This window comes from Fukomys damarensis, unplaced genomic scaffold, assembly GCF_012274545.1.
Source record: "Fukomys damarensis isolate Sample0158 unplaced genomic scaffold, DMR_v1.0_HiC HiC_scaffold_30, whole genome shotgun sequence".
In the NCBI taxonomy this organism is placed as follows: Eukaryota; Metazoa; Chordata; class Mammalia; order Rodentia; family Bathyergidae; genus Fukomys; species Fukomys damarensis.
The window spans coordinates 63,514,514-63,542,499 of record NW_022900942.1 but is presented as its reverse complement, the minus strand read 5'-3'; the positions used below and the strand labels follow the sequence as shown (position 1 = coordinate 63,542,499).

Here is a 27,986-nt window from a genome sequence, read left to right as displayed (position 1 = left end):
AGAAGCAATTTAAATATGTTCAGGGACCATTTTCATCTTCAGAATTAAGGATTATTTTAATCTTACATCATTGCCTTTTCTCCTTTACTTTCCTTTTTAGTTTTATTTTAGGATCCCCTATTTTTAATGTTCATACAGAGATTTCTTTAACTGAAATACCAAATAGTTTCTCTGGTGTGAAAAACTATAATAGTACACAGGATCCTAATAAGAGAATTAATAATGTGAAATAGGAAGTAAAGGGCTAAAGGTGTAGGGAAAGTGGGAAGGGTGAGGGAAAGGTAATAAGGGAGAGGAAAAAATATGAGAAATTGAAAATAAAGTGTTTGTAAATGGAGAGGTGAGGGGGGTGAAGGGAGGGGAGGGACAAGGGGAAAAAATGAGAATCAAGACCTATCATGTAAAGGTACAGGATCCCAATAATGAATGTAACTGTATTGCATACCTTGATTGTACCAAAAACTCAATAAAAATAAAAAATAAAAATAAAAAAATAATAATTCAAACATTGGAAAATAACCTAATGGGACAACTCTATAAGAGTAGACATGGTAATAGTATAGCACCAAAAGCACAGACAAGAAAAAAATTAAGAACATCAGATTGAAAATTCTATGTATTATTATTCTATGTATCAAAAGTGTGGAATATTTCACATCATATATCTCTAGATATTAATATCAAAAACATATAAAGAATCCCTACAATTCAGCAACAACAAGTAATCCAATTTAAAAATAGGCAAAGGACTTAAATAGAAATTCCTGCAAAGAAGATAAAAAAGTGGCTAATGAGCACATTACAGTACATTCACTATCATCACTAATAATTATGGAAATGCAAATAAAAATCACAACACTATGCCATTTGACAGCCATTAGGATGCCTATGAAAAACAGTAACAAACAAACAAACAAAAAAAAACCCAGAAAATAACATGTGTTGACAAGGTTATGGAGAAATTAGGACTTGTGTATTTCTTGTTAAAATGTAAAATGGTACAGTCACTGTGGAAAATAGCATGAAAGTTCCTCAATAAATTAAATAGAATTATCACCTGCTCCAGAAATTTCATTTTTGGATGGTTACCAAAAAGAAAAAAAACATGAAAACAGGGTATGGACTGATCATTGTATATTCATATTCAAAGAGGCATTATTCACAATAGCCAAAAGGTAGTGGAAGCAACCCAAATGCCCACTGATCAATGAATGGATAAACAAATATAATTATAGACACAGTGGAATATTATGCATCATTTAAAAATGAAATTCTCACTCAGGTTCAAAGATGGTTGAATTTTAAAGACTTACGCCAAGTGAAATAAGCCAGATATGAGAGGACAGATAATGTATGATTCCATTTACATGAATAAGTCAAAGTTATAGAGACAAAAAGTAACGGTGGGGCCAGAGACTGTGGGCAGGAAAAAGTGGGACCCTAGTATTTAATGATCATAGAGTCACGTTTCAGTGGTCTTAGAAGTTTTGGAGATGGATATTTGATGATGGATCCAGAACAATATGAATGCCATTAAACCAAACTTCTAAAAAGAGATGAAGTATTATATTTTATGTACATTTTACTGCAATAAAAATAAAATTAACAATTCAGACTTCCATGTGGACCAAGGTGGCTGAAGACTTTTGAAGTACTCATGAAATTATTGAAAGTTAAATTCATATTGTTTATGAAGCATAAATCAAAAGTGATCATGAGGTTATTTCCTACTCAAAGATCTCCAACACAATTATGTTATGATAAGAGAGTAATGTGAAGCTGGGGATGTCCAAGGGATATCTTTTTGAACAATATTTGTCTAATTAAATACATCGCTTTTTATATCAGTCAGCTTTTCTTTGCTAAGACAGAATAATTGATATTCACAACTTAAACGATGTATCAGAGATTTAAGTCCCTGGTTGGTTGGTTCCAAGGCAGAAACAATATGGTGGAAAGGGGTGGCAAAGGAAAGCTGCCCACCTCATGGTCTCTGGGAAGCAAATGCAGAAGAAGAACATCAGAGGAAGGGGCTGGTGACTGATGCAGTCCCCAAGGCCTTCACTTACATGATGCACCTGGATAGAAATGTGCTTTACTAATCTCCTAGATGTCTCTCACACCAAGCAAGTCATCAGTCAAAATTAACTACCATGCATAAGTCATGTAGACAATTTAGAAAGGTGTAAAAATGTGGAGAATCTCAGCATATTATTTTTTCTGCTCTTATTAACGGAAGAACTTTCATCCTTTTGATTGAAGGAGACATTTTATTGCCTCTCTTTGGCATATCCCAATTGCCAACATCATAACTTCTGTACTTTGGGGCTATTGTTAATAAATGCAGATTTTTTTAATTTAGGAAAGTTCAATGTATAAGAAGGGTCCCAAGAGGCAGGTTGGGCCAAATTCACACCAGAGTCTGGTGGCTTTTGCTGACAGAAAGGCACGCACCTGGTCGGTCTGTCTGGAAGAACCACTAAGTGAGCTTTGTCATCCCTGCCTGGGTGTCTTCCTGTTATAATTGCCAAGACAAAAAGCACCAGAAAAATTCCACTGTTTTACCAAATTAACCTATGACCTATAATCTTCAGTCAAATTTAAATAGTAACCAATGAAGACTGAGCTCAGTGGCACCCTTATTTTCATGGCAGCCTATACTGGAAAAACGAACAGGAAGTTCCTCTGGGGAAACCAGCCCCTCTCCTTTATAATAAAGCCCCCTGTTCTGTTTTAAATTTTCTCTTAGAAAAAAACCTGACAATTGTCTGCAATTTATGTAGGCATTTCTAGATCCCACAACAAATGGAGGGGATCCAAAGAAAGAGCAAATTATCAAATATCCTGGGGCCTTCAAGAAGTGCTATGACAGCCACCCATATCCTAGGGAGCAGCTGTGTAGACCAGAGTGGCATGGCTTAAGTCGGGTCCCAGCCAGGGCCCTGCCCTGACCCCAGAGGCACAGGCACATGTGCCCAAGCCACAGCTGACCTAGAAAAGAGCTGCACAAGTGCACAAACTTCATCAGAGTCCCGGCATACCATCAGTAAGTATGTGCACATCCCAGGGAGCAAGCTGTGTGGGCCAGAGTAGCCCAGCTGTAGGGAGATCCCAGCCAGGGCCCTTCTCTGACCCCAGAGGCACAGACAGACATGCTAAAGCCACAGCTCACCTAGGAAAGAGCTGCACAGGAGTACAAGCTTCAGCCAGAGACAGGCCATACCATAGGCCACAGCCAAGTGCACACCTGGAAAAGGACCACACAGATGCACAAGTAACAGCCAGAGGCTCACAATGATACCATTGATAGGTGCTTGGAAAACCCAGCCAGAAGCCTACACAAACAACAGGAATTGGGATACACAGCCCCCAGCCAAAGATCACCCCAGACAACAATGACATAGGGGCCCCAGCCAGAGGCACACCTAGATACCTTCACAAGTGTGCACAGGCCCCAGTCAGAAGCCTGCCCAGACAACAGGATGGCTCAGGGACCTAGGGGGCCAGCATTCTAAACCAGGGAGTTGGTGTACTGGGGAGCAGCTGAGTAAGGCTGCTCAGTGGCCTGCTGAGAATTGAAGACCACTGGTCGAGCAAAAAGTTGCCTCAACAAAAGCACAGCAGGCTGCATCTATTGAAATGAGAAGACACTGAAGTAAGTCTCAAAACCAGACCTGCAGATCACTACGGCAACCCAAGGGAAAATGAGATGGAAAAATCTGACACTCAACCACCTGTACTCCCTGAACTGGCAACAAAAGAGGACCTGGAAAAAATGAAATCAGAAATTTCTCAGATAGCAGCAGAGATTGTGCCCATAGTGCAAGATGTGATTCATAAATCTAGAACAGACACAGACAAAAAAATAGGAGCTGAGGAACATGAAGGAATTGCAACATAGGAAACAAATAGAATCTGTAAAACACATGCAAATTGATTTCCGGAGATTAAAAACTCCACTGAAAGTTAATGCAGTAGAATAAGCCAATGTTAAGAGAATTTCAGATATAGAAGACAGGACTGCAGTTAGTGAACAGGAAAAGAAAAATTCCTAAAAAATAATAAGGGATGTGAGAAATCAATCCAACAGCTGCTAGATGATGCAAAGAAGAATAACATAAGATTCATCAGAGTCAAAGAAGAAATAGGAGAGAGTGCAGATGACATAAAAAAAAACTGTTCACAGAAGTAATGGCAGAAAACTTCCCAAATAGGGGAAAACATTTTGAAATATAGATAATTGAGGCATATAGCACTCCAAAAAGCTGTGATTTTAAAAAAAATTTACACACAGGCATATAATGGTTAGGATTCCAGAAATCCAACAGATCAAAATTCTACTGGCACTTAGAGAAAAGAAACAAATCACATACAAAGGAAAGCCTATCAAAATCAGGGCAGACTTTGTAACGCAAACCCACAAGGCAAGGATATCTTGGAGTGATGTATTTCAAGACCTAAAGGAAAACAGCCTCCAACTCAGATTAATGTACCCTGCAAAACTATCTTTCAAAATTGATGGAGAAATAAGATACTTTCATGACAAAGATCACCTTAGGAACTTCATAAATATCAAACCAGCATGCCAAAAAATTTTAAGCAATATCCTAGGAAATGACAACCTCAGAAAGCCCAGCAGAATGAATCCATCAAGCATGACAAGAAATTAAATGTAAAGAGGGAGAATCCAAAAAAAAGAAAAAGTCATTACAAGGACAAGTCAATACATATTAGTTGTAACTATTAATGTTAATGATCTCAATTCACCAGTCAGAAGAAATAGATTGACAGAATGGGTCAAGAAGCAAGATTCAACAATATGCTACAGACAAGAAACACACTTAATTCGAAATAAACTCATAGACTGAAAGTTAAAGGGCAGAAAACAATCTTCTGTCCCTGTGACAGAAACCCCCGAAAAACCAGGGGTAGCTATCCTCTTTGTAGATCAAGTGGATTTCAAACCAACACTGATTAAGAGAGACAAAGAAGGACACTACATCTTTGTAAAGGGAACAATCCAAGAGGAGGAGATGACAATAATAAATATATATGCACCAAATACTAGTGCGACTAACTGTATGAAACAAATACTAATAGACATGAAAAATCAAATAAGCATTAACAAAATAGTAATGGGTGACTTTAATATCCCACTTTTACAAAGGGATCAACTAGACAGAAAATAAATGCTGAAATACTAGAACTCAATCAAACTCTTGAACAAATGTACTTAACAGATGTTTACAATTAGACAAGAGCAAGAAATAAAGGAACGAAGTCATGAAATGTAGGAGTCAAATTGTCATTATTTGCAGATGACATGGTACTCTACTTAGAAGACCCCAAGAACTCCACCAAAAGTCTTCCACACTTAATAACTAAATTCAGCAAAGTAGCTGGATACAAGTTCAACACACACACACACACACACACACACACAATCAATAGCTTTCCTGTATATGAAAAATTTACTGAGAGAGAAAGGGACAAACAATTCTTTTCACAATAGCATCCAAAAAATTGAAATACCTAGAAATATACCTACCGAAAGAAATCAAAGACCTCTACTCTGAAAACTATAGCACTCTGAAAAAAGAGATTAAAGAAGATATCAGAAAATGGAAAGACATTCCTTGCTCCTGGGTAGGAAGTATCTGCATAGTGAAATGGCCATGCTTCCAAAACTGCTATACAGATTCAATGCAATCCCAAATGAAACCCCAGCAGCATACTTCACAGACCTTGAGAAAACAATCCCAAAATTCATTTGGAACAAGAAGAGACATAGAATAGCAAAAGCAATTCTAGGTAATAAAGACAAGGCAGGGGTATCACAATCCCCAACCTGAAACTATACTACAAAATTACTGTGATCAAAACTACATGGTACTGAAAAAAAACAGACCTGAGGACCAGTGGAACAGATTAGAAGATGCAGAAACAACTCCAGACACACACAGCCACTTCATCTTTGACAAAGGAGCCAAACACCCTCATTGTATAGCCTCTTTAATAAATGGTGCTGGAAAAACTGGGTTTCAACTTGCCAAAGATTGAAACTAGACCTCTATCTCTCACCATGCACTAAACTAAAATCAAAATGGATTAAAGATCAAAACGTAAAGCAGAAACATTAGGTTAGGTAGAACTCTTAGAGACACTGGTGTAGGAAAAGTTTTTATGAAGAAAACCTCAGTTGCCCATGAACTAGCAGAAGCAATCAACAAGTGGGATCTCTTCCTATTAAAAAGCTCCTGGCCAGCAAGAAAACAACCAACAGTGTGAAGAGACAACCCACAATATGGGAAAAAAATTTCACCAGTTGTTTCTCAGACAAAGGCCTATTCTCTAGAATATATAAAGAACCAAAATAAAAAAAACTGACCTTCCAAATTTAAAGACCCAATTCAAAAATGGGCATCTGAAATGAACAGACATTTCTCAGACAAAGAAGTGGAAATAGCAAATAACCATATGAAAAAATGTTGAACATCACTGGTCATTGGAGAGATGCAAATGAAAACAACACTCAGATTCCACCTCACCCCAGAAAGAATGGCTGCTATTACGAAACCAATCAATGACAAATGCTGGCAGGGCTGTGGGGAAAGAGGAACCCTGTTCCACTGCTAGCAAGAGTGTAGACTGGTGCAACCACTGTGGAAATCAGTATGGAGGTACCTCAAAGAACTGGGATTGGAGGTACCATTTGACCCAGTTATTCCCCTGGTGAATATCTTCTGCAAAGAATTAATAGAATCATACCACAGTGACATATGTGCACCTGTGTTCATAACAGCACAATTTGTGATAGTTAAAACCTGGAAGCAGCCTAATTGCCCATCAACAGGAGACTGGATAAAGAAAATGTGTGTGTGTGTGTGTGTGTGTGTGTGTGGTTTTTAAAAAATAAAATGGTGTAGTACTCAGCCATAAAGAATGAGAAACTAGAGACATTTATAGCTAAATGGATGCACACTGAGCTAATACTCAAGAGAAATAAATAGGTCACATGTGTAAATAATGAATAGTTTCTCCAGTGTGAGAAGCTGTAAGTATAAATAAGGACTAAAAGTTATCATAGATAATGTGAAATAGGAACAAAAGGTGCAAAGGGGAAGGGGAAATGGGAGGTGTAGGGGACAAAAAGATGGGAATGGAATTAACATGAGAAAAAGAAAAAATGGAAACAAAGTCTTTGTAGTTAGGGAGGGGTGGAGGAGTTGAAAGGAGGGCAGGGGAATGGGAAAAAAATAAGAACCAAGATGGATTATGTAAAGGTGTAAATTTCCAATGATGAATGTCATTACATTGTATACCTTAAATGTACCAAGAAAATTAATTAATTTTTTTTAAAGAAGAAGCATTATAAACAATGGGTTCCAGAATCAGAAATACTTGGTAAAAGGACTTGAGAAAGTAGGAAAGAGTGAAGAAACTTTTCTTTTCACCTCATATTGCCTATTTTGCTTTCCGTGAATCTTAGAACTCCTTCAGGGTAAAAAGAACACTAAAAACATTTTGTATGAGCCACTTCTCTATTCGGATTCCTCACCTGGAAAATTCCTTGAATCCTTTCAGTCATCTCCTGAGAAGCCCCCAGTGCATCTCAGAGTGTGTTACAGTCCCCCGACTTAAGCCCCACATTCACAGTAGTGATTTTCCTTGTGATAACTCTGTAGACTGTTTATCTTCTCACCTTCAGTATGAGGTCCATCTCGTCATGGTAGGAAGAGCACTCACTGTGTGCTCAGTGGCAGCCCAAGGCTTGACCCCTAGTAGGCCTCTAATAAGCACTCATTTAGCACATGAGTTTGCAAGAGATGTGGGCACTCCAAAACTTTACCCTCCAAACTGCATCAGAGGTAGCTTCTTCTCCTCAGCCCAATATTTTGACCAACGAAAACTTCAGAGGTGTGCTATTAATGTGCTTTTTCATTTGAATTTTTAAATTCACAACTTTCCATCAACCCAGGAGCACATAGTTCTTGTACCTAAGAGTGGGCAACTCCATCAGGATATTGAATTCCCCACTCTCTCTCCTGTTCACAGTCTACATGAGATCTGCCAGGCTTCTCAGACTGCTATGTGTTATAAATCTAAATCCAATGTATGGACCTAATGACAGCACTGAGATGAAAGGCCCTTCGTATGGTCAATTTTATTTCCATTACCTGTTGAAAATGCCTATTTCTGGGATTTGAATGTTTTGATTTAGTATCTTTGTCATCACCTTTCACAAGTGCATTAAGTTAAAGTTTCTCACCTGGGCACTGTTAACTTTTTGGGCTGTATGACTTTTTGGTGTGGGTGCATGCTAAGTGGCAATACACAGCTCTTCGGCACCTGTCTGCTAGGGTCTAGTAGCGTTCAGCCCATACGGTGACAATCAGTTATGTGTCTAGATGTTACCCAGTACTCTCTGGGGAATAAAACCACCCCTGCTTCAGAAAGTTTCTTTAAGTCAATATGACATATGGTTACTTCCCACATTTAAGACTGACTCCTAAAGAATGTAATTCTAGAATTAATATTTAAAGAGGCATTGTTTTCCTGGATAGAGAATTTTTCTTTCTAGCGAGCAGAGTCATAGGTTTAACAAATATTTGGCAATTTAACATTGAAACATGCTCCCATATCCAACTCTGGTCATTCTTCTATGCTATTACTTCAAACACTTTCCAAATTCCCCTGGAGATTCTGCATGTTTTACAAGCCAAGTACCTATTCCTGTGAATAGAGTGCTCCCTGGGTGAATTTTCATTACTTCCTCGGAAGGTCTTAGAATTACTGAAGTTATTTTTGGTCCAAATAACTCTTCAAGGCATCCTTCATCTTTCTTAGTCATTCACATTTGTCATGGATTTCAGAGTTCCTTTTACAATAGCTTCATCCTGTTAGAATTTAGACGAACAAGGACAAAGTAGCTTGGGCAAAGGTGAGAAAAGTTAAAAGCGATGTCATTTAAATTGCCTTCCTTTACCTACTGCTTTGGGGGAAATGTCTCCTTTCTTAGGTACAATGTGGCTATTGTATTCCGTTTACATTTTTGACAGGGACTGATGTGACAGAGCATAGGACCCTAGAACAGGGTATGAAGCCATTTTCTGAGATGTCTTAGGATAATTTTCATAATACCCTCGGATACAGCTTTGGGGATGGATCTGAGGTCTGGGATGACATCTGTCTTTCAGGCTCTGTGGAACTGACTTCTTGGCCCACAGGAAACCTCGAAGAAGTGGTGGTTGTGACAGTGATAACCACACCTAGGGGCAGCGGGCCGTACTCCCTGCTGTGCAGTGCTCCCCAAGGAGCTTGGCTCTTCCTCAGCAGGGCAGGGAGCACCAGCTCAGGTGAGCAGGAGGTATGGGCAGTGCATTCCCATGCCCACACGGGTGCCCTTGGCCATTCAGCTCTTAGAGTAGGGGGGCAGATGCAAGCAAGCTATATGCCTATTCTGTTTTGTTCTGTTGGTACTGGGGATTGAACTCAGGACCTTATGCTTGTGAGGCAGGAGTGGTGCCACTGAGCTACATCCCCAGCCAGCAAGTAAACTTTTTGTACTACTGCTGGAACTCGAGGACACCTCCAGGGCTGCCTTCCTCCCCAGGGGTAACAACTGCGGAAGCACAGGGTTAATTTGCCAGCCCTTGTTCATCATCATTACTGGTGGAGATATGCCATGGCCTGCTTCACAGATCCTGGACACATGGCTTTCTCAGAACATTGCCCACAGCCCTCACACCAAACGCACTCATTTGGCAAATAGCAGCTCTTGAAAGGGATCCACGCTCTGTCAGAAGGGAGAGTCTGCTCTTCTCCGGATCGTCTGTCTGAGTCCCCATCTTGTGGAGAGAGGAAGAGCTGGCTAAGTCTACTGACGCACTCCTGGCAGAACCTGGATCATTGGACCCCTAACTGAAAAGGAAATGTGTTTTGCACCATGCACCACTTCAGTGGCAGGGCGAATGTGAGTGACACACTTTGAGAAAGCGTGTGTCTCAGTCAGCCTGGGTTGCTATGATGAAACAGCACAAATGGCAGAAATGTTCTTCTTGTAGTTCGGGAGGCAAAAATCTGTAATCAAAGGGCTGGAAGGGTCAGGCCTCTGCGAGGGTTCTTTCTCTGGGATACAGACAGCTGCCTTCTGTATGTTCCACTTGACCTCTCCTTGGTTCACAGTGCGTGTGAGTGTGTGTGTGTGTGTGTGTGTGTGTGTGTGTGTGTGTGTGTTTTCTCCCTAGTGTCTCTTCTTACTAGGAGATGAATCCCCCATGCAGGCCCCACCCTCAAGGCTTCATCTAAACCAGTGACTGACACAGTGCAGTCCACAGCAGACAGACAGGCATGGTTTGGAAGCGTGGGCCTCTTTGGAGTTGGGCATGTCTGAGAAGAAGGCACTCTGGATTACTGTAAACTGGAATGAGAGTGCCTGTGGGCCCTGGGACTGCTGGGAGGGAGGAGGCAGAATTCACCATTCTGCTTGGGTGCTGTCAAACACCAGTGCTCCACCAAACAGGAACCGTCCTGCTGGGTGAGCAGCTGACATCTATTTAGCATGGCCCTTGCCTGTGGCCCCCGCTTTCGAGTGGCATTTAAATAGCAACTCTCTCCTTTCTCCATTCTACCGTGTATCCCAATATTGGCTAGTTTTAATTAAAATAAATCCTGACTTCTTAACATAATTCCATGCCTCCATCTCATTCTAGTCTGCTTTACTCAACTCGATATATCCATGCAATGCTTGCTTCCCAGAGCTGTGCAGACTCATCTGTGGAGGGAGGCAACCAGAATGATGTCCCAGGAGAAGACGTCCCAGCTGCAAAGGGCCCCAGAGAGGAAGCTGGTGGCTTCAGCACAATGAGTGTCCGCTGAGAGTTCCCACTGGGCTCTTCGCCTCTGTATAACTCTGGGCCTCCTGCTTCTGGCCCTATGTGAGTATGGCTCCGTTGCCTTTCTGCCCTGCTTGTTTGCTGACACCCTGCAGTGGGTGTCAGAGTGCTATGGTTTCCATTATTTGAAGCTACTCAAAACCTTCTCTCTGGCTTTTGGGGAGATACAGTTCCACAACTCACGGCCATCAGATGTGGACGCCTGGAACCTACCAAGGCTACTGACTCTGAAGATAGCTTGTCCGTATTTGTGGGAATTATCGCTGAATGATCACACGTCTCCAGAGTGCACGCTTGGTTCATCTTAGCTTCTATGTCATCACTCATGATTCAAGTAGATGCTAGTTTATTCTGGTAGAGCATACGAATTAAGGAAAGATCACTGCTTTTGGGTGATCTTGACTCCGATTCTTTACACTCTACTATAAACACAGCTCCCTGGCTTGCCAGTGCGTGTGTCACAGGTAAGGTCTGTTCAGTGACTCACTACAAAATTCCCTCAAAATATTCCCAAGATGACTTCTTTTCTGTTTCCTTTTTTTATATAAATAACCACCTAGGTGACTGCAGTTCCCCACCAATTATACACAGGAGCCTCTGCTCTTGGACAGTCACAGCACTTCCCAGAGCAGAAACAGGCCGCTCTCCTCTCAGGCTGCTTCTCTTGCGTGGCAAAAGTCAGGCCGTGCAAAGCATCATGACCAGCCCTAGCCAAGGACGGCCTGAGGTAGGGCTCGGATGTTGGGGTCCAAACAAATCATTACCAAGAGAAAGAACACCAGCCGTTGAGGAGCTGAGCTACAATTCCAGAGCAAAAACCAAATTAGATGCTGCCTGGAAAATGGTAACACAGATGGAGAACTCTTAGGGCATAAAAATAAAATGTTTTTGATGCATCTGTCTAAGGCATGGTGACACTGGCTATTTGATGACAGCATTTATTTACTCAGTTGATGTTTATTCACTGTCCATCCTATGTCAAGCCGTGGGCTTGGGATGAGGAATAAAGCTGTGAAAGAACAAAAAACCAGAACAAAACAAACCTCCCAAAACCAGAGGGAACCTGTAAGGACCAAGTTGTCAGGTCAAGGTGGGCTCCCTCTGTGCCCCTTGCCCAGAACAGAGCTGCAAAAATTCCATTCTGTATAATTCCATTCTGTATGTCTCCCTGTGTTTCTGTTCCTCTTTTTATGATCTAAAGATGAATTCTTCCTGCTTAAAATAATCAATGTTTTTTAAAAGGAGGACTGATGAAACTGATTTAGCCAACATAGGTACTAGTCACAGCTTACATAGGTAGTCTTTGTTAATTATAGAATTTGTTTAATCAGATGTTCTTTAAAAAGAGGAATTGATTCTGTGAACATAGGCATTAGCAGTTTTCCAGTAAGTGCCCTCCAAGTACCCCTCAAATATCCAATAGTGAGTGAGAGCTAAAAATAGGACCTATAAAAAGGAAGAGTTTCCCTAACCCTATACAATCCTGCTTCAAAGATGGGTCTGGGCTCTCAGTATGAAGCTGCTGCGACGGTGACACCCGAGGGTCCAGGCTCGAGCTTGCAATAAACTCCTCTTGTAATTGCATCGGCCCCGACTCCTTGGTGGTTTTGGGGGCCTTCACGACTTGGGCATAACAAACCTATTACTACCAATGTTTGCAGCCCTCTTCTAGTGCTAACTGTACTGTTTGTTGGAAGTAGACTCTAGAGAACTCAAAGGAAAAGTGACAAAGTGGAGAAAGTCACGCACTGCTTGATTTGCAACCTGCTTTGCTGTCTATGAGTTTGGGGAGTCTCATTTTCCTTATCTATAAAATAGATGTGTTAATTGTGTGTCTCTCATAGAACTGTATCATAATTAAATGAATTAATAGGGGTAACCATTTACAACTGTTCCTGACAAGTAGTAAGCATTCAGTAAAACCAAGTAAAATCTAATCATAGGATATGCTGGATGAAAAGTTCCTGGAGAAGTAAATGAGTTCCTGGGAAAGGGTCCCATGCGCCATCAGTGATGCCAGCAGACAGCAGGCCCGCAGTGAGCAGTGGCCACCACATCACTTTACAACTTCTCTGTTCTTCCCCGTCCTTTCTGTGAAGAAACTGAGGCACAGAAAGAAAGACTTAAGACCTATAGGCAAAGTGACACATGTAATTAGGGAAAAAGCTGGCATTAGAATGTAAAGTCCATGCTAATTTTCTTGGCCCCATAACTCATTAGATGCAAGGAAGTGACGTTATGTCAAATATTCATAAAGAGTTTCTCTGATTAAGTCAAAGGGCCGTGGTGCTGACCCTTAAGCAATTGATTCTCTTTTGCTTTTCCACCACTTTCAAGGCAGCTGAGTAATTCAACTTGAAGTTGTCTTCATCTCCTTTCCTAAAATACCACGAAGTAGATCTGAAGTGACGTCCACAAGAATTTCCGCGGCAGTGACCCTGCACGCACTGGCTCATTGTAATGTAGGTCCGTGTTCACTGGCAGCCTTGAGGCAACACACTTTCTACTTCCAAATTACCGTGTATTTAGTGATACAGGGAGGTAGGAAATTAAATGAGGTCGTTAAATCCAGTCATTGAATCTTCGTTCCTGTGTTCACAAAAGAAACAATTTCTTCTTTCTCCGTAGTTGGGAAATTAAGACACAGAGAAGTGAATCTTCTGGGTGACGATGCGTGAGAGGTGGGAGTGGCCCCTTAAGAAACGGCTTCTCCTCGTGCAGCCTGCTGACCTCTCGGGCTCCTCTCACGGACCTACATTCTGCTCCTGCAGGAGGACATGGACAATGCGTAGGTGAATGTTTGCCAGGCAGGAAAGAGCGTCGCATCTCTGTTTTATATGAGGTGTCTTAGCTTGGAGCGTAACAATGGAGCTGAGATGCTAAGGTCCACAACAGGTGCCAAACATTTGCTATTAAATTCAAATGAATAAAGAGTGCTATTGGGTTTAAAAGAACAGGAACACAGACATTTTTACTTCACTAGGAAGCAGTGAACAGCAAGCACCCAAATCTGAGACTCACAGGCTTTATTAATTTGTTTAGAGAAAGATATTTAGCCAATACACACACACACATACACACACACACACGATCACAAACAGAAGGATGTGTCACATCATAACAGGAATTCTGTTTTTTGGTTTTTTGTGTGTGCCGGGGATCGAACTCTGGGCCTTGTGCTTGCAAGGCAGGCAGCAGAATCGCTGAGCTACATCCCTGGCCCAACAGAAATTCTGTATAAAATAAAATTTTGGCAAACAATAAAGAATGTGAGGACCTCATTGATGAAGTGGAAAAGTGGATGTTTTAAGTAGATTCTCCACCACTCAGACTTTGGAAAGGATGAAAACATGCAAAACAACAAAACCGGACAGCTGTCTAGAGTGGGCAAGTCAGTTGTTTCTCCCTTCTGCCTACGTTTCCCTTCCAAACACTCTCCTCACTTGCTCTCAGGACTCACCTTCCTCGCGTCCTGTGAAGTTGTGCAGGGGCTCGTCCTGCTGTTCACTCTCCACTGTGGAAGTGAGGGCACCACCAGGGGTAGACGTGGCACAGCTGAGTCTTAGAAGACCCTCTCCTGGCACCCTGAGCCTCTAATGAGAGACCCACTCATCCTGCAGTGGCGGCAGCTGCTGTACCATGCTCCGGTGGCTGGTCTTTGCTGCTGGCTCCAACTACTCTTGTATGTCCTGCTTCTCAGTGTGCAACCTTTTACTCACTTCCAAGGCACATTTGCCAGCTTCCTTTATTTGGCTAACATTTTACTGAGGTAAAATAAGCATAATCCAGTGCATATTTCAGTATACACATGATTGGAAAATCCATGACTGTTTCAATTCTAAAAATTATAAAAAACTTTGATAGTAAAAACATATTGCACTAATCAGTCTCCCTGAAAATACTCCCCTTCACTTCCAGCACTCCTGTTCCACTGTTGCTGCCACTGTCTGAAGCAGGTCTGGAGTCCTCTCCCATGAGCGCCTTTAGTTGAGCCATTGAGTAACTGGCTTCACGTCCTGAACTGAGTCAAAATGTTTACCCTTCGTGGTCATGTGAACTTTGGGGAAAAGTCACAAATCACGTGGTGTGGAATCTGGAGCCTGCCTTCCTGTTAGATGTCACCTAGCAGGAGCAGCCACCAAAGTTTAATCATATTTTGTAGTCACTGACTAAGGAGAACTTCCAGAGCTGCTCCAGAAAGTGGCAAAACGACTGGATGTGTTTGAGGTGAAGAGGACTATTCTGAGGGAGATTAATGCCAATGTGCCTTGTACGGCAATACATTTTTTAAAAAACATAAATATTCTCTGTATGTTGTTTGTTTTGCTTTGTTTGTTTGTTGTTTGGTTGGTTGGGTTTTTGTTGTTGTTTTGGTACTGGAGATCCAACTCAGTGCCTTGTGCTTGTGAGGCAGGTGGCGAAGCCACTGAGCTAAATCCCTGGCCCATTCTCTGTATGTTTTTAATACACCTTATAAGTTTTGGCAGACAAAACCATGACTCCATCAGCACAAGCACTGTCTGCCTCCCTTATGAATTTCCTGTGTCCCTTGGTAATCCCTACCTCCTACTCCTCTTTGTTCCCCAGGCCCAGGCAATCACTGGTCTGCTGTCTGTCACTTTTGATTATTTTGCATGACCCGAAATGTTGTGTGAATAGAATTCTGTAAAACTGTGGTCCTGTTTGTCATTGTCATTACCTCTGTGTCAATAGCCACCCACAGCATGGCACATGTCCAGTTTTTATTCCCTTTTAGTGGTCAGGAGTAGGCCGTATGTACAGATCTAGAGACATGTGTTTATCCCTTCACTTATTGCCGTGAAGACGGCTTGCTGTAGGGCGTATAAATGAAGTTGCTATGAACATTCATCTATTATATTTTCACAGGTCTGTGAAGTATGCTGCTAGGGTTTCATTTGGGATTGCTTTGAATCTGTATAGCAGTTTTGGAAGCATGGCCATTTTCACTATGCAGATACTTCCTACCCAGGAGCAACAGATGTCTTTCCATTTTCTTTTTTTTCTCATTGAATTTAGGGGTACTTTTTAAGTATACAGTATAGTTACATTCATCATTGGGATCTTGTACTTTCACATGACAGGTCTTGGTTCTCCTTTTTTCTCCTTATCCCTGCCCTCCCTTCAGCCCCTCCTCCCTTCCTTATTTACAAATACTTTACTTCCACTTTTTCATTTTCTCATTTTTTTATCCTTTTACCTTATGTCCTTCCATTTTCTGATATCCCCTTCAATCTCTTTCTTCAGAGTGCTATGGTTTTCAGAGTAGAGGTCTTTGATTTCTTTCATGAGGTTGATTTCTAGGTATTTCATTTATTGGATGCTATTGTGAAAGGAATTGATGGCTCCATTTCTCTCTCAGTGAGTCTATGTTTCATGTACAGGGAAGTTATTGATTGGTGTGTGTTAACCTTGTATCCATCTACATTCCCAAATTTGGTTAAGTCTAGAAGACTCTTGGTGGAAACCTGAGGTTCTTCAACACAGAGTATCATGTCATCTGCAAATAATGGCTATTCAACTTCTTCATTTCCTATCTTTATTCCTTTTATTTCTTTCTGTTCTCTAATTGCTGTGCTAATGTTTCAGGAATTACATTGAACAGTAGTGGTGAGAGTGGACATCCTTGTCTTGTTTCTGATTTTAATGTGGAGGATTTCAGTTTTTGACCATTTAGTATGATGTTTGCTGTTGGTTTTTATAGATGGATTATATCAAATTGAGGTAGAGACAATCTATTCCAATTTTCTGTAGGATTTTTATCATGAATGTATTTGGGATTTGTAAGTTCTTTAGATATTCTAGATAGTAGACCATTTTCTGAGGAAAAACTGGTAAAAAATGTTTCCACATTGTGTGTTATCTCTTAGCTCTGTTTGTGTTTTCTCTGGCAGTGCAGAAACTTTTTAAAAAGATGAGATCCCAATTGCTGATTCTTTGTGTTAGTTTCTGTACTACTGAGGATTTGTTCATAAAGTCTTTTCCTATGCCAATGACTTCAAGAGGTCTACCTAACTTATCTTCCAGAAAGTTTGGTGTTTCTGTTTTAATATTTAGATCTTTAATCCACTTGGATTTTAGTTTTGTGCATGGTGAAAGATACAGGTCTAGTTTTAATCTTTGATAAGTTGTAATCTAGTTTTTCCAATACCATTTATTAAAGAGGCTATCTTTCTTCCAGTGAGGATGTTTGGCTCCTTTGTCAAAGATGAGGTAGCTGAGTATGTCAGGAGTTGTTTGTGCATCTTTTAATCTATTCCACTGATCCTCAGGTCTGTTTCTTTGTCAGTACCATGCTGTTTTTCTCATAGTGGCTTTGTAATATAGTTTCAAGTTGGGGATTGTGATACCCCTGCCATGTCTCTGTTGCCTAGAATTGCTTTTGCTATTCTAGGTCTCTTCTTGTTCCAAATGAATTTTTGGATTGTTTTCTCTAGTTCTATGAAATATGCTGTTGGGATTCAATAGGGATTGTGTTGACTCTGTAAAGCAGTTTTAGAAGTATGGCCATTTTCACTATGTAGATTCTTCCTACCCAGCAACAAGGGATGTCTTTCCATTTTCTTATATCCTCTTCAATCATTTATTTTTGGCCATTGAGCCTCTGATAATCTATTAATAGTTTTAGGACTTATACTACACATCTTTACATAACTGAATTCTATCTTAATGTGACACTGCATTTCTTATCACAAAGCATGAAAATTTGTTCTTTTTCTTCTCTTCTGGCCTTCATCCTGCTCTTGCATAAATTTAGTTGTACATGTATCATAACCCCACACTATGCCACAGTTCTGTGTAAATTGTTAACATTTAAAATATTTACCTAAGAATAAATCTTATATACATATAGATATGATTCCCTCTTCTCTTCCTTCCTTTCTTAGATCACAGAATCATTCAGGGATTATTTTTCTTTTGCCTGAAGAAATTCTTTCAATATTTCTGGTAATATCAGTCTGACTGGGATAAATTCTTTCAACATGTGTAAGTTTGAAAAAGTCATTTAACCTTCATTTTGAAACATTATTGCACTGATATAGAATTCTAAATTGGCTGTTTTTGCCTTTCAGTATGACAAATATATGACTTCTCATTTCCACTGTTGCAAAGGAGAAGCATTCTGTCTTGGATGTGACTTTTCCCTGGTTTTGTCACTGATTTTGAGCATTTCAATTACGGTGTGTGTTAGTGGAGTTTTCTTCATGTCTCTTTTGATTTGGTTTCTTTGAGCTTTCAGGGTATGTGGACCCACTGCTTTCATCAAGTTCGGAGATTTCCAGGACTTCTTCAACTGTCCCTTCTCTCCTTTCCTCCTGTCTCGTCTTTGGAGAACTCCCAGGGCCTGTTCAGTGGACACATCACGTCCCACCGTGTGCTGCGGTTCTCTTCCTGCCCCATGTTTCACTGCACTTCATTTCTGGAAGGTTTCCCCTCCTAAGGCTTCAAATGTATTAATATTTTCTTTTGTAATATCTAATCTGCCTTTAATCTCTCCCAATTTATGTGGTACCTCACATGCTCGGTTCAGTTTTTTAAGTCTGCTGTGTGTCTTTCCAAAAATCACCTCTTGTGTTATACTCATCTGCTTGAACATAGAGACTACATTCCAGAAATCGTTTTCCTGTCCCCATTTGATGATTCTAGAACCCATGTCAGTTCTGGCTCACTTTTGTTTTTTATTCTTTTCTCCATATTTTATATTATTTTTCTGTTTCTTGTTACAACATGCAATCTTCTTTTGGATGCCAGATTTCAAGAATTTTTTATATTTATATTTTCATGTAGATATCCCCATGCTGCATTCTGTGAGGTAGTTAGTTCTCTTAGGATGTTTAAGTAGATGTTTGCTAACTTTTTTTCTGTAAAGAATAGGGCACTATAAATTTAGACTTTATGAGCTCTATATCATCTCTTTTGAATGTTCTTTGTGCTTTCTTTTCTTACAATTCTGTAATAAAGTAGAACCCTAATAAACAAAACTTATAATCCTTTCAAGTTGTAAACTGGAAAAATCAAGTTTCCCTTTGCTTTCTGTCTCTCAGGGATCACTATCCTTCATTGTCTAGTGTCTAGGACATTAAAAGGCATAGTTTCGTATATTACCTTGGTTTGTGTTTCCTGTGGGAAGGTAAACCTGATCCCTTCTCATTTCCATCTAATTTCCTAGTTTCAGAAGCCTCTAGTTTTTCCTTTTGGTTCTGCTATACCACCATCAATTCTGCAAGGTGAAATGGTTCTTGCAATTAATTTCTTTATGCTAGGTTGAAAAGAGTGATTTCTGTCATTTGCAAACAAGACCTAAGTGGATACAATGTATCAGCAGTGTGTGATTAAGATAATTTGATTGAACCCGACGAGGAAAGGAAAAGCAGTGTTTTGATCTCCTGCTGCACTGCAGAAATTGAGGGCTTTCAGTTTTGAATTTTTTCTTTCTGGTATTTGCTTTTGAGAATACAACTGTGGCTTTTTAAGGGTGATCATGTGCTATTCTTATGTGTAAAACACGTAAGATTTATTGAGCATTTATGCAAATTTATTGATATGAAGACTCACATCAGCTCTTTCTACACATGCACCAAACCTGCATGTGTAGGTCCAAACTGCTCCTGCCTGATGGTCTCTGCCCCGGACTCCCCTCCATGTCTACACTGATTGCCTCCATAGAAAACAGATCCAACCCAAGCCCAGCCATGGAGTCATCTTCCCACTTCCTGTGCTTCTTCCTGTCTTGTCTTTTCCCAGACTCCACCAAGGGATTCCTGCCCTTGAACCCATAAATGCATTGTAGAATTTCTGAAAAGTGTATAACAAATTACTTGAAAATCAAAACTTTAAAAATACAGCTTTTTCAAAAAGTATTAATGTTTATGCCTCACTGCAGCAGTGACCCCCAAAGCTCTACTTTCAAGACATGGGATGGCTTCAGAGGCTGGAAGACTCAGGTCCTGAGCAATTCGAACCTTGGGCTCGACTCTGGGTGAGTCCTTTGTGTGAGCAGGAGGAGTGCAGAGAACCCTCTCCTTAGGGCTGTGGCTACTGCTTTCTGCATGAAAATAGGACTCCTCTGAGTGCAGAGAGCCATTTGGGACTCCAACCACAGGCAGGGTGCTTGGGAGTGGATACATTGGAGAATGAATGAATACACATTAGGGTGACAAAAGGCAAAACACACTCACAAGAATCTGTACCATCACACTGCACTCAATAGCAAATTCATGTTATAAAGAGAAATTGCTTCTTACTCTTCATATTAAATTAATGCTGTTCAAACAGGATGTGGTGACACGTCTACTACAATCTTATCACTCTGGGAGGCTGAGGCAGGAGCATCACAAGTTTAAGGCCATCCTGGGCAACTTAGCAAGATTGCATGTCAAAAGGTAAGAAGTATAAAAGAGGACTGGGCATATAAGTGAGTGCGAAGAGCCTGAGTTCAGTCTCCAGTACTGAAATTAATAATAGAAAACCGAATGCAGTACAATACAAATGAATGGCATTATTGTTGTTGTTACTTTGTTTTTGTGGTACTGCACTGCAAACTGAACCCAGGGGCTTCACACTGAGCTCCATCCCAAACTGTTTTTCAATTTTTTGAGACAGAATTTAACTAAGTTGCCAAATTACCCAGGCTAGGTTCAAACTTGTAGTCCTCCTGCCTCAGCCTCCTCGAGTGCTGGGATTGTCATTGAGTACCACTACATCTGGCTACTTTTTCATAATTTAATTTGTGGATTATTTATCTATACTATGAAGAGTGTTCATATAATATCAAGAGTGAACATAGGAAGTGTGTTCCATGTGTTATGGATTTAAATAATACCAATAAAATTTTTTAATGAATATTAAATTTCCTTGAGATTTTTCTCCTGCTACAAATGTCTATATATTTTAACATTTGAGAGATATTGCCTGAATCATTTCAGTTGGAAGTCTACAAAGTCATTCCAGAGGAAAATAAGAAATGAGACGTTCATTGACTGAGAATAGAGTTGCTGAGAATTTGCTGAGTGAACAGCACTGTTAGCACCCAATGGAGTCTTCTATCAAAGAGCTGATGATCAGGGAGAGAAGGAGACACACACTGCAGTGGCCAGAAGTCCAAGCGGAAGTGGATGGAAGCCACTACGTCTGGGGAGATGCAATGATCCAGAGGGGATCACAGAACTCCGCAGCTCATGTGGGGGTCACAGAAGGAAGAGGTTGGAGTGCGCATCTCACATACGAGTTTACACAGAAAATCGTAACCCAGCTCACTTGAGGAGTGGGCTAAAAACAGTGGTTAGTATGAAAGTTGAGAGAAATCTGTTAGACATCTCGCTTGGGATGAGTTCCCAGGCCCCAGAGGGGGGCCAAGACCTCTGCTTTCCCTGTTGAATCCTCTGATACCCCAGAATCTAAGGAAGATCCTTTTCCTCGGCAATTTCGAGAGATACATTTTCTTCCTGTAAAATGTCTTCTCTCCATTCGCAAGCATTACATACCTATTATTCCAAATTGCTGGTGGCTTGGATTGAGTTTAATATTTCAACTTCCCTTGAGGGGATGCATAATGTGTGCATTCTCTCCTTCTGTTAGAGCAAAGGAAAGCAGGTGATAGAACGGTTCTCTTTCCATACTACACATTCTTATTCTGTTATATTTAAAACTGAACAATGTGAATACCACGGCATCTCACTAATACAGAACTAGGTGGATTCCGTAGATAAGTGATGGCTTGTTTACTCAGTTTAGTTTTCTGATCTGGAGTAAATGAGGACAGAACAGAGGCCACCATGAAGAGGAGAGTTTATTGATAGGGGAATTTCTTGAAGGTGAAAAGATAGGGAATATTTCTATCTTGATCTAAGTAAGGGATAGAGATAGATAGGTGTGGCTAATCCGCTGGGTGCAAGTTACGATTTGTCCACTTTATGCTATGTAAACTACCACAGTGAACATTCCTTCTGACAGCCTCCTGAAAAATTAAAGGTAATGTAGATATATGTTCACATACTTAGAAAGTTGCCTATAACACATTATTTAGGGAATACAGGGAACATGCACACACATACCCCTAACATATGAAAGAGATTGAATGCTGTATTCATTAGATGGTCTAAGAAGATACAACCAAAATATCAATATTGATCTTTTGATGGCAAAATTTAGGGTGATCTTTTCAAGTGTGATATGTTTTTATAGTATCTAATTACTTAGAAAAGCACGTACAGAGGTACCTTGGTTCACAAACTTAATTCCTTCCATGATTCCGAGGAACATGTCTGCGTTGTGTTCCTCACCCAATGCAGAGTTTCTGGGTGGAAGCAAAATTTTGCTGAATGCTTCTGTTTGCAAACCGAATTATTTAAGAACAGACGCATTCCTGAGCTGAGGTATTACTGAATTACTTTTATAATTAACAGGATAAGTTCATTCTGGGCAATATTGAAAGCTATACTTACAAAATCATATTCATCCAGAAGATGAAGACTATGTTTTGGGCTTCTTCTGTAAGTGTGAAGAGTCATTGATTGCTATTAAAGGAGCAATTAAAGGACCTCATATGTGCCCCGAAGTGCTCTGTGCCTGCCTGAGTCAGAGACCTTACCCTGCAAGCAGGCGGCCCATTTACCCAGCTTCTTCCCCCAACCCACTGTCAGTAACTAGAAGGCAGCAATTAGGTCTGATTAATTAGAAGATATAATAAACTGGTAATTGTAAGAGATGTTTTTAATGTGAGGAAGACTATGGCATCCACACCTTCCCTTGATTGAGTAAAACCAAAAACATACCATGACCAGTTCTGCTCAGTACTGGAATGAAGTTCTTGGTCAGGATAATGAGTTTTTAAGGCTTGAAAGATGAAAAACAAATGTTCTTATTGCACTTATGATGAAGTACTACTGCAGAATTGGACAGGTTTTCTGTGTTGTTGTAGTCACAGAAATGTACCCTTTTAGGCTGCATCCCCCCTCCGCTCCCCAGTGTATCAAAGTGTTCTGTGAGGGTGCTGCAGGATGTACTTACTCAATGTATCAAATGTGTTCTGTTCAAACAGTGTAACTGTTAGTACCTGATGTTTCTGCCTAAGCTTCCCTGCTTCTAGCTAGTCTGCACCTTAAAAGTTCAGCTCAATTTCCTTTCCCCAACTGTATATGAAGGACCCTCACTGCAACTTAGCACTCAGAATTGGGAGTGGGCAGACCTCTCTGAGCCAGCAGGCTGATGAAAGGTTTTTGCTGCATCTCTTCCAATAACTTTTGGATTCCGCACTTAGCTGTAACACTGAGCTGTTCCACTTTGCCACAACACTTGCTTATTTAGAAAATGCAAAATAATCTAGGGGTGAATTATAAATTACTTAAAATAAGAAAAGGAATCCCTGTATATTATGGAAGAAAGATTAACAGTACTTGGAATATGTTTCTATGAACATTAAGTAAACAGTCAAAAACAAAAGTGGGCTTCAGATGGTGAACCCAAACAATGGAGTAGGGCCACTATTCACACAAATAGGTGCCCTAGAGAAAAAATGGGTTTAGGAAGCAGGACCTTGAATGTAATTTTGGACAGGCTGTGTTGAAGGACTGGAGAGGCTATCAGGTGAACTTGCAGCAGTAACTACTGGTCTAACTTGGGGAAATTGACCAAAATAATTGGTCTTATGTTTAGCTGCATATGGATAACCTGCACACAGTGTAAATAAAGCTTTCCTTTTCAGCAAACCTACATTTAATCTCCCGTGGGAACTGGGTGTATGAAAGATTCGTGGGGCACAGCCAATAATTACAGAACTGAAGTTGGAAAAAACCTAACTCCACTTCAGAAATTCCCAAAGAATTTTTTTAAATGCATGATTTTTAGGGAGTATAAATAGTAGGCAGATATAAATCAGGAGAATGGGTGTTTGAGGCCATTATTGTCTTATGAGTTATTGACTGAAGAAGGAAGGAAACTTTCAAAAAGAGTACCTAGAATCATCACAATCCAGCCCAGAACAGAAACTGCCACCCCTTTGACCCCCACTTCCTCCTTTTGAGCACCTGCCAGCATTCAGTTCAGCAAGCATCTCTGTCCACAGCTAACCTACGGAGAAAGAGCAACACTGTGCAGGGAACTCTTTCCCTGCTCTCTTATTCCAACCGGTCACCTCCTGCCTCACCACTGCTCTTACAAATCAAAAAGGCCTCAGGAAATACAACGCAAAATGTGGAGGTGAAGAGCCCAGGGCCCTGCTGTGTGACCTGGTCACAGCCTTACCCCAGTTCCTTTGTCCTCACTTTTGGACATTTAGAGGATTTGATGGGAATTCTGCTTCCAATGAAAAAACAGAAAGATTTTCATTTCTAATTTCAAAATAGCATCAACATATGAACTACAATTTTCTGGATCCATATCTTTTATTCATTCTGAAGTTATTCCTACCTTCCTGATATTCTTCCTCTGAAATTTTATCATTAAGACTCAGACAAGCTTCCATTGTTAAAGCAACTACTTGTACCAAATACTATACATGTAAGAAATCTTAACACATAAAGCAATCTTGTGAAGTAGTAATTTTCTCCTTTTAATTGATTTTCAAAAGACCATGAATTTTATACTTTTATTTTAAAAACAACTTTTAGCAATCTAATAATAGCAGGAGATTTTTTTTTTATTTGAGGAAGAGTATCTGTTTGAACATTTAAACATGTCAAATTGTTTTCCTTGACATTGTGTAAAAAATAAAATGCCTGCTATATTCAATCCTGTTCAACATTCAGCGAAGGCAGTAAGTATGATAAGAAAGAGTAGTAATGAGCATTTAAAGATTAAAAGAAAGAAATAATATGTTATAATCATGGTTGGATATTAAGAGAATATTAAAGAATCTGCAGATAAATTTAATACATAGGAAATATGTTCTAACATGTGCAGAACTCTATAAAAATGACTATAAAATTAAAATAAAAGAAATACTCAAACCAGTGGTGTATGAACTATCTTCATGGATTGGTAGGTTAAATATTATAAATATTGTCAAATCTTCCTCAACTTATCTATTCAGTGAAATTTCAATCAAAGTTGGAACAGTTTCTTTATTTTTTTCTTTAACTGTGAATTATTTTGGGTTTGATAGAACTTACAAAGTTAATTTTGAAATGCATGCGAACAACAATCACAGAAATTAGTAAAGAAATTCTGAAGGAGTTGGGGTGAAAGAACATGCTACACTGTGTACCAGGGCTAGGCATAAAGCTGCAGAAATGAAAGTGTGGTCCTGGAACAAAATATAAATTAGGCACATCAGAAATAGAAGCGCTTGTCTTGTGACCAAAGCAGAGCAGAGGCAAACACGGTCTTTTTAAAAAATATGCCAGAGTAGATAACTCTTTATACATAATAATTTAGAAGCTAACCTCTACCACATTTCACCCACAAAAATGCGTAAGAATCAATTCATGTGGACAGTAGGCCTAAAGGTCAAATCTAAATAGTAGTAAAGTTATTATCATACACTATGACATCTTTATGGTAGGAAATATTCTTAAAATAAGACTCAGAAAGTGTTAACCAACAAGATACAAGTGGACACATTTTAATATATTAATTTTCAGTTGTTGAAATATATCCCTAAGAGAAGGAAAAGGAAAGGTACAATTTGTCGAAATCTGTTTTCAACTCATAGGCAACTAAAGGAATTGTACTCAGACTTTGGGAATACTTTGAAACTCAATAAGAAAAAGTAAAACAATCCTTTTTAAAAAAATAGTCAAGATCTGACAGATTTTTTTTCACACATATAACTAACACATACACATATAATCAATATATACAAATATTGAAAAGGCAATCAGAGATATGAAAATGTCCTCAATCCATCAATTATAGAGTACTGTGTATTTAAAATTGCAATGAATTTGAAACTATAGTGATACAAGTATGAATCAACCAGGTTGGCAAAAATGAAAATGTGGGACAATACCATATGTTTACAAAGAAGCGAAGCAGGTATAATTCTTATACACAGCTAATGAGAAGGTTGGTTTGCAAAACCCTCTTGAATAAAAGTTCAACAGTACTGACTAAAACTGAAGAAACAGACTCTTTTCTACCCCTCACGTTATAGCCTAAAGAAGTTCATCTACGAATTAGAAGACACTCAAAGAACAAACATGTCAAGGTGTTCAAATCAGGCCCAAAGAGGAAACAGTCAAATATTCATCAATAATAAAAGGGAAAAAATGCAATGCAGTGTGTTCAAATTATAAGGCAATACACAGCTGTACAAATGAACTACAGAAAGTTACCACAGCACAGTGAATTTTAAAGACATATGGTAAGTAGAGAAGGCCAGTTATAACAGAATGAATAGTGCATGCCTTTTTTTAGACAGCTATGACAAAGTACCATGACAGTGGCTTAAACAACAGAAATGGGTTTCTCACAGTTCTAGAAGTTGGTAGCCCAAAATCTGGGTGTCAGCAGATTGGTGTCTGGTGAGAGCCCTGTTCCTGTGTCCCCATGTTGCAGAAGGGGTAAGGGGGCTCTCCAGGCCCCCTTACATATGGATTCAACATGCCATATTGACCACTGTCAAAACACCCCACGTCCTAACACCTCACATTGGGTGGTATGGTTTAGACAAGTGTCTTTCAAAGACCATATGTCAAAGCTGATGGTCACCAATCTATGTTGCTCTAGGATGATGGTGGAAGACTTAGGAAGCGGGACCTCGTGGGAGGAAGGCTATTGGGGGTGTGTCCTGGAGAGGTACATTGGAACCCTGTACCCTTCATTTCTCTTTGGTTCCCAGCCACCATGAAGTGAGCAGATTGCTGCACCACATGCCCCCTGACATAAGTTTTCTCATCACGGGCCCAAAAGTAACAAGGCCAACCAATCACTGACTGGACCCTCTGAAAATGAGCCAAAATAAACCTTTCTTTTTTTAAAGTTTTTTATGTCAGGTATTTTGCCACTGTAATAGAAGGCTGACCAATACATTGGGGTTAGAACTTCAACATGTGAACCTAGATGTTAGACACAAACATTTAGTTTGCAGCAATTTATTACAGCATTTACATAACTTTCTCCAACAAGATAAAAGTAAACTATACTGTTCAGCAATATTTAGGCAAGAAAAATGTCCAGAAAATGCTTTAAAGCTAACAAGTGCCATTATCACTGGAGAACTGGAAGGATCATCTGGTGGGCTGGTTGTGTTTTATGTCTTGAATTACAGCACGTCACAAAGATTATTCTGTTGATATTTTGTGAAGCTGAACATTTATATTTCATGTACTGTTTTTTCTTATATTTTGTAATGAGAAGATAAACCAGGGCTAGAGATTTAGGTCAGTGGTGCTGCCCACTTGCCTCACAAGCACAAGGTCCCGAGTTTAGTCACCAGTACCAAAAAAAAGCAACAACAAAAACAAAAACCCAAATTATAAGATAACCGAGGCTCAGAAAGCAAGAGAAACCAGTGAAAGTGATAAAGCTTCCAAATGACACACCTGAGAGGTTCATTATTCTTGCCTATTTCAGAACATATTATTTGTATTAAAATTTTGGATCCAGATAAATTATGAAAAAAATAGTGCCTATCAAAATGCATATTGTAGATCCCTATATGAAATTAGCTGAATCAGAAATTATGTGTGTCAGATCTCTGAATCCTCGTTTTATCAAGGGTTTCAGAGGAGAAGCACAGTGACAGTCAAAAGCAACCACTCTGTCTCAGACTTCACCTCCCTCCAAGGAGAAAGTCTTCATTAATCCATCCTCCTGAAGATCTCACATCTTTCTCTTTATTCCACAAGGACAGTTGTTTTGACAGTTTGGGGTGTGTGGTGTGTGTGTGTGTGTGTGTGTGTGTGTGCCCTAAAGTTAAAAGTGGGTGTTGGAAGCAAGCAGAATCTGTGTCTCAGAGTAAAAACCAAAACCAGACCGCAAGACAGACGCTGAAAACTGATGCTGAGCTGCCCTGGCCTAGCGTGAGCTCTCTTATCAGCCTTTGGAAGTTCATTTCCTATGATTTATGTTTGTTTTATTTGTTTTCCCATGTGCCCTTGGTAGCTCTCCTTGAGTAATCTCTAGTTTATCTCA

At 39.9% G+C, this 27,986-nt stretch overlaps 1 long non-coding RNA gene across 1 annotated transcript; it reads left to right on the top strand.

Moving 5' to 3' along the window:
* Nucleotides 1-9,201: 9,201 nt before the first annotated feature.
* LOC104872420 lies at nt 9,202-11,659 on the top strand. The gene is made up of 3 exons (XR_783163.1): nt 9,202-9,356; nt 10,759-11,359; nt 11,456-11,659. It is a non-coding gene; the product is annotated as an uncharacterized LOC104872420 (long non-coding RNA).
* The last annotated feature ends 16,327 nt before the right edge of the window (nt 11,660-27,986 follow it).